Genomic DNA, 14,581 nt, shown 5'->3' on the forward strand with positions numbered 1-14,581 from the left:
CCTTTCAGATCACCCCAGGCATTTAGGCTATTTAAAAAATCTAAATAACATCTCAGTCATACTAACATTCTGAGAAAGAAATGTTTTAATCTGTCATTTCCCAGAATGGCCTTTAGGTCTGGGAGGGAGTGCAAACGGGCTGGGTGATGGTCGATATATTTGGAGATTTATGGGAACACAGAGGTTTTGGCAAAGGTACACATAAATCTCAAAGAAGACTTAAATATAATTTCATATCATACAAACTGCACAGTAGAATTAGAATGCAGGTCAAAACACAACAGCTGTTTATCTTTCATTTAAACTACCACAACAGGATTGCTTAGACAAATTCCCTTCCTTTCTCGAACTTTCAAACTATTTAATATTTGCATAATGATTAATCTCCAGCTCCAGAGGAAATTCCCAAAGGAAAGAGACAACACAGAAGCATTTTTAACTCCAACCACATGGAAAAGAGCAAAGAGGGAGTGTGTCAAATCTTTGGTTTTGGAGCCTACTTCCCCAGGAGAATTCTAAATAATGGTGGTCATCCTGTTGAATATTAAACTGAGGACTGGATGGCTGAGAGAACACAGTCCCAAACATCTGGACACTGTATAGTAACTAGGCCAAAGGTACAGCTCTGATTAAGGATTGACATCACCCCCCATATTAATAGCGAGGTAGATCCTGACTATTGCAAGAAAGCTTTATTCTCCTAATTCCTTTTCTCAGAACCCTGGAATACACCCCCACCTGCTCATCTAAGGAAAGCTCAGTATTTTTCTTTTCATATAGGGTCTCAACCAACTGTTCATTTACTGTGATTTCAGGAAGCTTTTGGCTGGCGAAAGGGCAGCAGGCTTGAAGTGCACTCTTGGGCCTCAGTATTTGACCTGTAACATCAGGGCATCTGGCTAGATCCACATTTTAGAATTACCTGGGGAACTTTAAAATAATACCCAGCCCTGGAAGCCACCCCAGGCTAATGAAATCAAGATGTTGGGCAGGTGAGGCTACATCAGTATTTTTTTAAAAATTACCGAGAGATGCCAGTGTGCAGAGAGGTTCCAGAGCCACTTGAAGCTGTAATATGCAGTGTTACTGGTACCTCAGTGGTGAACATCCTGTGGATAAACCTCATGCATGTTTTAAATATTGTTCACGATAGATGAACTCTCATTGACAGTTAATCGTATGTGAACGTGTATATGCATTTGGTTGAAGACTAAATGAGGTTACATAAAAATGAAAACAACTGTATTAAGGTCCAGGGATACAGGGAAGTTTTCTGTGAAATTTTTAAAATACTGTTTTCATAATAAAAAACCACTATAATTAGCAAACACTCCCTCCCCACTGGCCCTTTGAGCACTTTAAGGCTTGGGCTGTTTTCAGAAGCCTGTTGAAGCTTGACCCTGAGTGTGATAAGAGCATCTGTGTTATTCAGTCAGAGCTGGGTTTCTCAAATAACTTCCTGTCTCTCTGCTCTGAAAGACTGTTTCACAAAAGAAGTCGAAAGTTCCATGTGGGTATGGGCATGGGCGTTCTCATTGTGGAGGGCCTAATATAAATTGGTCATTCAATGCATATTCAATGACAATGACGAACCATATCTCATGACTCTGTTCTGAAATCCGGTACCAAATGCGTAGCTCATGGATCATATGCATCAACCATGGCCATCATAAATATTCATCCGGTGTCTGTCCTCATTAGGTGGTTATTAACATGTCAGAGATATTTGTGGAGAAAATGAAAGTGATGAATTCTATCTATATTTACTCTTATTTGAAAGGCTAATTTATTTTTAGAGTACTCTGATAAAATCCCTTAATAAGAGGAAGATTCCTTTAGCAGTAGTCTTCTGTTTTCAAGCTAATATTGTTACACAAAAAAGAGTCTATCAATGTTTGGTTGTTGAATGGACTTTTGCCAAGTGATGGGCTATGTAACTAGTCTGGTTCAGAGAAGGTTAATATAAAGCTCGGCTCTTAAAGGGTTGAATCGACATCTTTTCTACTAATAGTGCTTGGAATTGTTTTTCTAATGAAAAGAGGTGGCAGTGATTCATTCCAACCCTTACCTGGTCTCCTCGGTGATCAATAACCCATCCTGAGGTTGTTGCGTGGAGTTGGTGCATAGTCTGTGAGTAGAATAGAGCAGGGATTGACAACCTTTTTCTTTAAAGAACAAAACTAAAAATACTTTAGGCTTTGCTATTCAACTCTGGTGTTGTAGCACTGAAACAGCCATAGATAACTTGTAAATGAATGGATGTGTCTGCATTCCAAAACAACTTTATTTGAAAAAAACAAGCAGTAGGTTGGATTTGACTTACAGGCCATAGTTTGCCCACTCCTGGAACAGAACAGACCCAACGGGGTGTCAGATTGGCTCTCAGGTTGCTGTGGGTGGGTGTAAGCCAAGATTGGGAATTTTAACTAAACCCAAAGAAGCCTGTGGGTGTTGGTGTTCTACATGAGCAAGCAGGTCCACTATAATAGGAAAATTCATGAGGATGTAGTAATAATAAAAGAGTGATAATAGCAGTGGCTGTTTGCAGAGGACTTGCTATGTAACGTGTGTTAAATACTTTGCATGCAATCTTTATCATCCACGAGTTCATAATCATACTACGTAAAATTTATTGGTGGCTTTTAGAGGATGCTAAGGAATCAAGTCATTATTTGGAAATTGGAAAATAAAGGTTATCAAGCAGTTACTCAGGATTTTCATTCAGGAAAGGCTGGGTAAATGTTTGAGAGCATTTGAAGGCCCATTAGCAGGTCCCAGGTCCCACAGGACTGAGCACCTGGTGCCCTTTGGCGTCATCAGTTCAATCACACATGCGTGTACTGGTTTGTCTTCCTTTCATCTACCACTCCCCATATCCTGCTTTCCTGTTTTCTGGGACTCCCAAATAAATTACTATGTGCAAACATCTATCTCAGGCCCTGCTTTGTGGGGAACCCAGGCTAGGGTAGCATTCTAGTTCAAGTTCCTGAAAGAGAATCTAACCCCACCTGTCATATGGATTTGGTTGTTTGGTTATGATTCCATTACTGGTCCAATTTCCTGTGAAGACTGTCCCTTCCAGAGGCATAGTGGGGCTTCTTAAAGGAGAAGAGGCAGATGGATTAACATGTCCAGTCCAGAGCTATTAAACGAATGACCTGCTGACCAACAGCAGCACCTGGGAGCTTGTTAGAAATGGGGAAACCTGGGTCCCAGCCAGACCTACTGGATGCAAATCTGCTTTTTAACAAGATTCCCCTGCTGATTTGTATGTACATTAAAGTTAAAAAACTGTACTCTAGAGGAAGTGATAATTACCCGGCTCAGGGATATTTTTGCAAGAGATAAGATGTTGAGTGCAAAGGTCAATGGGAAGCACATATAGGGAAAGGGGAGCACATACTGTTATATGGGCTGCTGGAAGAGCAAAAGAGGAATTGAATCTATGTGAAAACACTTTAAATCCATAATAGGAAAAACACTCTGTACCTAGGTTGTTGTTATTTTTTCTGAACAGGTTTTATTACACACAGAGGGAATGGGGCTCAGTCCTTCTTGCCTGCTGCTTTCCTCATGGCTGCAAGGACATTGCTCAGGTCCTTCCTCTTCCTCTTGGCATGGATGTGTGTCCCCACCCTTTTCTTGGTGAACTTCATGGCCCTCTTGTCCTAGGGGACCTTGAGCAGCTCCATGATGCCCCACTCATAGGGGCCAAAGCCACACACCTCTCGGATTATGCCCTGCACCGACTCCGTGTGCTTGGTGAGGTACCCACAGCGGCCCCTGGACCTCTGCTTGCTCACGTTTTTGGTTGCCTTGTGGCCCTTGTTGAGGCCACGGCCATGGAGTAGCACAGAGCCATGGCTGCTGCTCCTCAACGGCTGCCCAGCGGAAGGACCGAAAGCTGTACCTGGGTTATTATACCCTGCCCCATAAACCTCTTCTCTTTTATTTGGGAAGATAAAACAACCTCCCAAATCAACAGAAAACAATGTCTACATGTCATTGTGGACACAAGAGCAGGTCTTATTGAGCAACTGTTAAGTATAGAATCCAGGATTTGTCTTAGGGGTGGGTTGTGTGTGTTCGTGAGGTGGGCAGAGCCAAGTTTGGCAACCCACCACTTCCTTCTGGACACTCTGGGCTTCGCCACTTGCCCCACAAACTTCTTACATTGTTTTTCAGTTCACTGCCTCCTCTTCCATGTAAAAACTCTTAGTTACAGGCAGATTGTACTGGTAAATGTGAAACAACTGGCTATCCAGAAAAAATAAATAAAGCTCTGTTAGGTAGCGTTTGCTCTTTCTATAATATAAATACTCCCACCATGGCTGGTGGTAAGCTGAACACAGAGTTGGCAGGTGGTCTGAACTGGCTGTAGCTGACCACTGGAAATACGTGGTCAAGGGCAAGAAGGAAAGTAAAGGTGAGAAGGACACCATAGAGTGGCTTACAGACTTCCCAGAAGCGAGAGGAGGAAAATTAAGTGGATGAAGACCGAGAGTGCTTCCTTTAACGCCCCTTACTGTGCTTCAGAAGCACAGCTACCTACTTCAAGTCCAAGGGTTTGCCTGTCTCCTTGGCTCTGTGCTGCAGATCTGGTATGGCTTCCAGTCTGTGTCTTAGTCCAACTTTATTGAGAACTTTATGTTGTAGCTTTAAAAGAACCAGAAACTCAGCAGGAGAAAAGGTTGCAGGACAGCCAGAGGAACTTGTGTTCTGTATTTACTGAAGCGTCTTCCATAAACAGTATGCAGGCTCTGGAATGTTCACACCCACTCTTCATGGAAACACCACACCCCATTCTCCCCAGCCTGAGTGTAGTCTAAAGACTCCCACCCAGCTTCCCCAGGTGTACACACCCTGCTTCTCTGGCCAGAGTTCAAGCCCTCACCTGGCTTCCTTGGACCTCATCCAAGAGCTACATGCTTGTCTTCTGGGAGATCTCCAGCTGGCACATAACTTCCTCCCCTTGGGGATAGTAGCAGATAATGCACAGACATATCTAACTTGCTGCAGGCACTGGCGGACAGCTCAGACCTGCCTCCCCTCCCCCCTCCACACTGCCTTGGGAGCTCAGTGTTGGCTCTCTAAAGCCTGAACCAGGGGCCCCTTCCCTTCTGGGCACCTCCCAAGCTGCAAAACCATTGATTTCGGTTTGTTGCAGTTCTGGGTCAGCTGAACCACTGTCTCTTCACCTTTATCAACAAATCATGCTCCTGAATTTCCCATAACTGCTCTGTTTGTTCACCTTTTACTTTTTCTTGGAATCCAGCTCACTACAGACAGCCCAAATTAATGCTTCTTCACTTGCATGAAAAGTAATTTTTTTGGAACCTTATCTTTGGTGTCTAATCGATGGTGACTTTCAGGAAAGAAACATTTCCACTGGCAGGTTAAAAGTCTGCACTTCAGCAGTCCTAATATCTGTTTGGAATGTAACAGCTTGTTTAACTCTCTCCCCAGATGAATGGACCGTCATCTTTAGATTTATGATTTGCTTTTTATTTCTCCTAAAATAGAAACAGAAGTAGTGAAAGTTCCCTTATCTCTAACTGTCAGAGAGGGGGGCGAAGAGGGGGGCCCTTGTCTGAGGATTCCTTCTTTCCCAGCCACCCAAAGCAGCCACACTAGTTGGGTTTGTTGCTTTCAATTCTCATTCTCTCTCCAGAAGGCTTTCTCCTCTGAGCACATAAACACATTACTGCCCTTTCTTACAAAGCCAGGGCCAGCTTACATGAATGAGGACAGTTCACACTGACAGAAGCACTCCAGGTGGCTTCGCTGACACACCACAGCCTTTGTGCCTTCTTTCCAGGTTGGCCAAGGCACTGGAGCCCCGGGGGCCAGTGTGTCCTTCCTGCCAGCTGGGGACCTTACTCTGCCCTTTGAGTGTTCCATTCAGAGTGGAGGCCAGAAGTCTTTGGACTAAAAAAATGCCTTTAATTCAAGCCCAAGTTATGCAGGAAGGAGCCCCAGCTTCTGCTGTCAGGCCTCTGTCAGAGAGGCCGACCAAGCTGGAGCATCTTGACCTTTCTTCTTTCCCCCAGATATCCAGTGAACTTACGTCCAGTTTTTCCTCTAACCCTCCACAGAGGGTTTCATTCTGTGAGGCCTCTGGTGAGTTGGGAAGGCTGCCAATCTGGACACAAAAATGGAAGTGCCTGAGGGGAGAGATTCTTCCCAGGTTCTTGGTTGTCAGAGAGATGAACATCATCAAATGGCTCTGAAAGGGATAAACACTATAAGCAGTTGTGAGATTAGACTGCCTAAGCAACTAGGCTCAAGATGAGGCAGGAGCCATCGCAGAGAAAATCCTGCATTGGAATTGCTAGCGTTATGAGCAGGGTTTCAGGGAACTTATCAGAGATGGCCAACATGAATGGGAACTAATGAGTCGATGCCTCAAACCCAGGAACAGGTAAGACCATAGCAACCAAAGTCATATGGAGGTGGCATGCTGTGTAATTGTAGCATCTCCTAGGGACAGGCATTGGGCTGCAGGATGAGATTGGCTGACCCCTGTCCAGTGAGCAGATGATCAGCTACTGAGCTAAAATCGGGACTCTGAATATGCCCAGAATTCTTAGCGCTTGCACTCAAATATGCTAGCTCTCCCTATCTTTTAGGTGTGGGCAGAAAATGCTTAAGATCAGGTTGGCCTGAGCCTTGTATATTGTAGGTACTCAGAAAATGGTTTATTGATTACAACGTAATAGGGCTCATGCCATGTCATGGGGGGTTATGGTCATGGTCTTTAAAGAGGGAGGGACAGTGACAAATGTCCAGAATGTCCCACATCCACAGATGGGCTGCCCTTCTGCTGGGAGAGTGCTTCGTCTGTTTATTCCAAAATGGTTAAATGTTGGGTGTTCCCTTGTCCTGAGAAGGGATAAGACATAGCACCAGGCATTAAGATAAGTCTTGAAATCAGGCTAAAGGTGTCAGATGTGGGCATTAACATGTATCTTAAAGCCAGAAAGGCAGCCTTTCCCTCATCCTCCTCACTTCCCAAAATATCCTTCCAAGATATTCTCTACTGTTTTGCTGAGTGCTGTTAGGTCTCACTCAGTTTGCCTTATAAGGAATTTCAGGGTTTCAAGAGCTCTCTCCATAGGACCTTTTCCCTACGATTCTGCCTGAATTGCCTTCTGCTTAATTTTAGTTCATTATGTCCATAAACTCAGGGAGGTCTTTATGAAGCAAAAGGCCCGATCATCGTGGGAAGAATGAATCATTCCAGGAACAGTGGATTGGGCTGGAAGGCAAAGGCCTCTGCGGAGGGGCAGAAGCTGGGGGTGGGTGGGTTACTGAGAACAGCGTCAAAGCAGTCTCTCTTCTCTCTCCATTACTCCCACTAGGGGGTGCCCAGCACCCCAGAATAATCTCTGTTACTAGGAAGTTGAGGTTTGAGGGGGCTAATAGAAGGGTATGGGCTGACTCAGGTTTCCTGCATTTATGCCTTGATTTGAGAAGAGACCTGGGGTGGGGAGAGGAAGGGGGAGGGGTTTCAATTCAGTTAGTACACAGATGCCTCTTAAGCATTTGGGAATTCTCAAGCTATGAAAACCACTGGTCTTGAAGTCAGTGACTGGAATAATTGCAGACTAGAAAAGTACCCCTGGGCCCAGCAGAGGTGGTGGCATAGTTTATCCCTGGGGGTCAAGAAGTCATGAGGATAAGAAATGAGCACGGCTGAGGGGTTAGAGGTCAGGGATGCAATAAAGACCAAGGATATGGGAAGATTCTGAAGCAGAGTGGGTAACAGGTGTGGATAACAGGTGTGGATAACAGGTCAGGGAGAGGCAAGGTTATTTTGAGGGTCTCAAAACATCTAGGCCTTCAGAATGGCCATAGCAAAATTTTTAGTTATGAATAGTTTTGTGGAGAGAACATTGAACTTGCACCTTGACAGGCAAGAGTCCAGACTGCAGCTCAAGCATACAGTAGCCATGTGACCTTGGGAATTTGGGCAAGTTATTCAACCTCTTTGAATCTCAATTCTCATCTTTAATATGAGATCAATGATACTATGGTTATTTGAAAATTTAAAAGATAATGCATATAAAGCACTAAATAAATCTTCTCCCTTTTCTTTTTGCCTATTTGTAAATTACTAAAGGCAAAGAAAAGAGATGTATCTATTGTGGTTCTTGTATCCCAAGACCTCAGACAGCAGGACTGCAGTCCTGGGACAAGAGGGTCCTCTGTGTTTCCAGAGTTTTCTGCACTGCAGAGCTTCAGTGAGTGTACAGGGCATGCTGGAGAAGTCCTGGACCCTCTTACCGTTGGGGACAACCCTCATACTTTGCAGGCTTTTGAGCCATAATTTAGAAACCAGCCCCCAACTAAACTTTTAGAGATCACCATATGGTCCTAAGGCTTTCAGCCCTGGAGAATTAACTTGTTTTGCCCACAGTCAGAGTGCCAACACCTGGCCTGGAATTCAGGTACAGTGCTCTCCTGTATCGACAATTACTCCATGCTAGTGTGACAATGACTCACAATTTTTTGCAGCAGAGTTTTCCAAAGTATGGGCCATAGATCACCTGCACCAACATCTGCAGGTGGGCTTGATAAAAATGCAGATTCCTGGCCCTTGATGCACCTGTGCAGTCAGACTCACTGAAGTTTAAAATGCAATGGTTTCCAAAATTACCAGCCCCATGTTATACTTTTACATGGAAACAGAATGTCTTAATCTTCCGGAGTGGTCTTTAGTGGGGGAAAGTTGGGGCCCTTGAGCAGACTTCTTGGTGCTTTGGAAATCATACCCTGCAGGTGTTTCTGACCCTGACTATTTATAGAGCCAACTCTGTTCCTAGTTACTTCCTTCCCCTGGAACTTCTTAAATGTTGTTGGAACCATCGCTGTGAAATGTCACAGGAGACCATTTCTGCGGATACCCGATGAGGCAGTGTGATTTGGAAAGGTCAGTTTTATTCACTCTTGAGCACAGTAATAACCTGACCTTCTGTCAAGGTGTGGGGGCGGGGGAGTTTTGGTTCTCATTTCTGGGGATTGGGTAGCCAGGATAAAAGCTGGTCACCAGCTGCCACTTCCTTTGCACTGACTGAACACTTGCTGCCAGGTTAGTGAGGTGCTAAGACAAGGTTGGGGCAAAGAGGGCCCCTTCCTTTAAAGCTGTGAACTCTGCCCTGGCCGGTGTGGCTCAGTGGTTAGAGTGTACTGAAGGGTCATGGGTTCAATTCCTGGTCAAGAGCACGTGCTTGAGTTGCAGGTTGGTCGGGGCATGTGCAGGGGGTAACCAATCGATGTATCTCTCTCACATACGATGTTTTTTTGTTTTTTTTCCCCCTCTCTCTTCCTTCCCTTCCACTTAACCCTTCCACTCTCTTTAAAAACCAATGGAAAAAATAATCCTTGGGTGAGGGTTAACAAATAAATGAAACTGTGAACTCGGATCTCTCAGTCTAGTGAGAGGTGGGCTCTGGACATGAACGGGCTCCACAAGCTTCCTCCAGACAGCAGGGGCTGCACGAGCTGGATTTTCAGAAGGAATGTGTGACCGTGGGTCACTCTCTAAAGAGACAAATCTTTCAGACTTAGACACACAATAGTGGCAGCAGCTTCCGCATTAAGTTTTAACTGGCTCCTGTAGCCCTTGGAGTGAGAGGGTTCACTTTGGCTTCTGGGGTGGGGTGAGGGTCTCTGCCTGTAGAACTGCAGGGGTATCCAGGGTATACTGGGGGCTGCAGAGAGATTTTGCAATAAAGACACACATCATCTCCAAAGTACCCAAAAGTGAGCACAGAAATGCTACCAAGAAGACAGTGCTGCTACCTTAATTCTTTTCTGTGGAAGATAAATATGAATGAAATAAAAGAAAGCAGGACATTACTGTGTAGCGAATGTCACTGTCCTAACTGGCCCACTGGCTGACTCCAGCAGTTAGGGGTGGGGCCGTGTGGAGCTGGTTTCATCTTCCTTCCTCGAAAGGGGACTGCCTCCCTGAATGGGGCACTGGGAAGTAAGAGCTCCCCTCCACAAAGCATCATTTGCACCTGTCACCACCTATTCTTTCCCTTTTTGTTTTCTAGAAACAAAGGGATTCATCTGACTCAACTGGAGGTGGCTCCCTTCCCTAATTTACTGCTCCATTCCTAAGGCTGACACCCTCCTGGGCTCAGTGTGAGCACAGGAGGAGGCAACCACCACGGAGATTCAAGTTCCCAGGCACGGAGCTGCCCTTCCACTGGGCCCCAAGGCAAAGAAAAATCCCAGCCTCTTTCTCGTGGTCATCTGGTTTTGTTGAACCTGGAAAGGAAGTAAATTCCAAAGGCAGGAAATGACCCAGAGGCCATAACAACATGTGAAAAGCCAAGACTGGTGCTTCCGTCACTTTGTTTCAAACTATTCTAATCTGCGTCCCATCCCCGGGAAGCCTAACCCATTACCAGATGGAGATCTGTTTTCAGATGCCTCTTGGCATCTGCCACTCCCGGCTGGTGACATTTGCACGTTTCAGAAGGCAAACCTGTGCCTACATCTTCAAACTTCCGGAGAGGTGCAGCCCCGGGAAAGTCCTTGGGTCTCTGGCTGACAGCACCAACCATCTGACGCGCTTCTTCGGCTGCTGGCCTCCAGCCTGGAACACTAGCACGCTGTGTCTGTTCTTGAAGATTTGCAGAATCTGAAGTCAGAATGCCCCATATTGCCAGAAAAGGCTGGCTCCCTTGCCTGCCGCCAGGCTTTCCTAAAGGAACCCAGTGAGTCAGGAAGAAAACGTGTCTGAGGGAGATCTGGGGGAGGCCTGGTTCCTCTTCTGGCTTCTGAAAATTTCCTCCTGTTTTACAACGCTGGTAACGGTTAGGGACTCGGTTGTACTTTTTCCCTGTTTCCTCCTCTATCGGCTCTCACTTGGAGAGACCTCTCATGTACCATTCATTAAATTAGCTCTGCAAAAGCAGGAGGCCCTCTGAAGAGGAATTAGTCACTGCTGCAAAAAAGTTGTGACTTCATTTCTATCCCCAGGAGCAAGGCAAGAAAAAACTCCCACCTCTTCCCTCAGAAGGAACCATCATTCAGCTGCTTTGTTCTGGCCCAGGGGCTTGTACTTTTCCTAGGCTTTTAATTTTTCCTGAACACCGAACGTCAGCCTTCCCCCTGAAGGCTGTGTGCCAGCTGGATTCCAAATACAGCCAGGTGGCTGCTGGGGTACCTGCTCCAAACAGGTATCCAGTTAATTCTCCCGCCCCCATCGTCAGAAAGCAGAAAGTAGCTATACGAGGATGAGTAATGTGCCTAACTCTTTCAGCACTTTCAAATGTTAAACGGATTAAAGTATAAAGAATCCAGTATATCTGTTGACGTCTGGTTGACAGAAAAGCTCCAGCAAGGAAGAAGTGGGAAGTTCCACATCAGGCCGGGGAAACGGGAACGCAGTGGAGGGAACTGCTCTCCCGGGCCAGCCCTGGCACCAGATTCCCATCCCTGAGTGCAAAGCCGCTCTGCGCCACTGTCTAAAATTGTGTTCTGTTCATTAGGAAAGAGAGTTTAAAGAGTATGTTCTGATAAGCTTGGGTTTACCCATGGAAAGGGAATGTCGTCTCCATGGTAAGACAGCACGTTAATATCTGAGGCAGGTTGTATCAACTGTGTGTAGCTGGTAGTAAAAAGAAGATAAAAGAAGCTAAGAGATCTTCATAAAAAGGGAGGGGGGAGAGAGAGACTGAGACTTCTTTGTTGTTGCTGGGAAGAGACAATCTTGCAGAAGATATGAGACATAAGAGCCTCTCGCTCTCCTTTGCTTTGCCTATAAAAAATGAGCCGGAAGAGAAGCTAGAAACAGGAGACAGGGAGCCATCTTTCCAACTGTTGGCACCAGCCAAACAGGATAAATAGTTCATATTCTGATGATGATGACAACAGTAATAATGAAGAAAAGGTATTGACCCAGATGGAAAAAAAAGGCTTTTAATTTCAAGCTATGCTTAAGTCCCAAAGTACTTCTATCAGAGCCACTTACATTATCCAAGGGACTTTTAACTACAATGACAGGAATTTAGAGTAAGTGAAATAATACAATTAAATAGAAAAATCAGGATTAGATTACAATGTGATTGAGAATGGTTAAAAATTAGTGGGAAAGGTACAAAATTATACATATTTTTGTACTGCTCTGTCTTGATCTGATTGTTAAAAAATTAACATAGTTGAAAACTGTATTCTTATTTAAATATACAACAGAGCCAAAGGTTTTGTTATGTTCTCTGGAGGCACATATTTGGGATGCCTGTCCTGTCTTCTATAACCTTCATCATAGACAAAGAACAGAGGAGGGAAGAATACACAGCTTCTTGAGTGTTAGCCACTTAAAGTAGATGCTTATAATTTTGCAACTGAGGGAACAGAATCAAAAATAGAAAAGGAATAGAGCCATGAGTCCCAAACTGTGCCCAGGACACCACAGCAAGCTCTGAGGGGCGCTGCAGCACATGTTAAACGTTGAGGAGTGCATGGTAATGCTTGACATCTGTTGGACACCAAGTGAATGAACTACTAGGTCAAGGCAGCTCCTAGTTTCAACATTAGATTGTTCTCCATTCCTTTCAGAGATGTCTTATCTTTGAGAAGTGGGGTTTTCAGCTGTTGTTATAAAATGCAAGTACCAATTGAAAAATTAGCATGGACCAAAAGGTTACAGGTGGTTACACAGTTTCCAATGTTTGAGAAAATGTTCAGTGCCCAATTGGCATACACATCCTGTTATAAGCAACTGTGGTTAAGAATAAAATAAACAAATTTTTTCTTTCATTTTATTATATATATTGTTTTTTTTCAAACAGCTAAGTTGTTAGGGCCTAACTGCTGCATAAATGATATTTCTGTTAGGCATTTCATTTGGCCTAGGGGCTCTGTGAGAAAATTACTGAGACATGACGCTGCTGTGAATCGAGAAAGTTTGGAAACCTCTGGATTAGAGCAATATAAACTATCGATGGGCACAGGTGGATTTTAATGGCTTAGACTCACCGGTAAGAAGAAAAAAGTGATTCTCTCCTCCTTTCCCCATTCAGCCAGGGCACTGCTCCCAGTATTTTACTCTGTTCCCATATGGAATGAGCATTCCTAGCCTGCTTGTTTTTTTTAATTAATGCAACTATTTGGTAGACTATGAAAAGTTATCTCGAACAATGCTTCTCAACTCATCTTCAGTGAAGGGCATTAAAAAAAATTCCCAATCTGTCATGGACTATGTGATGAATAATTTAATGTATCAATGTGTGTGTTACAGGCCATTGTGTGGGCTCTGACTCCTGGCCACCCTATGCATGAGCACTGGCCACAACGCCCCGTCTTCAGCAGCCCTGTTCAGTTCCTGTGGACTCCTGCCTATGGCCTCCCTTACGGGGTTAATCCATCGCATAGTTGGCCTTCTTTTCTTGCTGCCTTCTGTTTTTCTCAGCGTTATTGTCTTTTCAAAGAATCCGGCCCTCTCATGACGCACTCGAAATAGGACAACTTCTGTATTGTCATGTTTTCCTCCAGCAATGTTTCAGGCATCATTTGTTCTAGGACCCCCTTGTGGTCTTTCTGGTGGTCCAAGGTATCCATAGAGCTCTCCTCCGACACCATAACTCAAATGAATCAATTTTTTCTCTATCAGCTGTCTTCACGCTCCAACTTTTGCATCTGTACATAGTGATTGGGAATATGAGAGTGTGGATAATCTTAGCCTTGGTGTCCAGTGACACATCTTTGCTCTTGGTGACCTTTCCTTATTCTTCCATTGCTGCCTTTCCAAGATTCAGCCGCCTCTTTTTAAAAAAATATGTTTTGATTGATTTCAGAAAGAGGAAGGGAGAGGGAGAGAGCTAGAAACATCAGTGATGAGAGAGAGTCATTGATAGGCTTCCTTCCACACGCCCCTACTGGGGATCCAGCCTGCAAACCAGGCATGTGCCCTGACCTGGAATCGAACAGTGATCTCCTTGGTTCATGGGTCCGCTGAGCCACGCCAACTGGGCCTCAGCCTTCTGTTGATTTCTTGGCTGCAGTCTCCATTTGAATTAATGGCTGAACAAAGGTAAGCAAAATCTCTGTTTCAATGCCTTCATTGTCTACGTTAAAGTTGTATATTTCTTCTGTAGTCATGATTTTTTACTTGATCTTGTTGAGAAAAGAGCCCATAACTTGAAATCATCCCAGCGAAAGACAATGCTTCATGTATATTAAAGAGGAAAAGCATTCAAGGGCCTTGTGTTTGAGAAACAGAGGCTTCGAATGCCAGGTGTGACTTCAAGGTGAATAAAGGATACCACTTTTACAAAATAGTGCAAGGGTGTGGCTGCTGACTCGCTTTGTTCAGTAGATTTATTGTGCTCCTCAGGTAATTTTACCCATCTTAGTAAAGTTTGCTTTCTTCTTCGGCTGATGGGTTATTATTTGCTATTGTTATTATTCAGCATTTCTACAATACATGTTTTCAAAGTGTTATGTTCCTCTTTCTTTTTTTTTGTCGATGGAAGGAAGAGTTTATTTGAGCCAAACTGATGACATATACTGGGGGCCAAGATCTCCAGTGCTCCCCATGTTCCTCATGCTCAGTGAGCTGTGC

At 44.5% G+C, this 14,581-nt stretch overlaps 1 long non-coding RNA gene and 1 pseudogene across 3 annotated transcripts in view; one reads left to right on the forward strand and one right to left on the reverse strand.

The window, feature by feature from the left end:
- The window catches only part of LOC308566701, a 115,293-nt gene that overhangs the window by 37,346 nt on the left and 63,366 nt on the right, over positions 1–14,581 (forward strand). The window contains exon 4 of one of the 2 annotated variants that reach the window (XR_014000220.1): positions 10,062–12,777. The exons of the other annotated variant lie outside the window; for it this stretch is intronic. This is a non-coding gene — a long non-coding RNA (uncharacterized lncRNA). Of the gene's footprint in view, positions 1–10,061; positions 12,778–14,581 lie in introns of those variants that run through there. 2 annotated transcript variants of the gene reach the window in all.
- Positions 3,546–3,862, reverse strand: LOC308566464 (large ribosomal subunit protein eL36 pseudogene; annotated as a pseudogene). Its single transcript has one exon. The product of its transcript is annotated as a large ribosomal subunit protein eL36 pseudogene (transcript).

The sequence above is a fragment of the Miniopterus schreibersii genome (genome assembly GCF_964146895.1).
Source record: "Miniopterus schreibersii genome assembly, chromosome: 13".
NCBI lineage: Eukaryota > Metazoa > Chordata > Mammalia > Chiroptera > Miniopteridae > Miniopterus > Miniopterus schreibersii.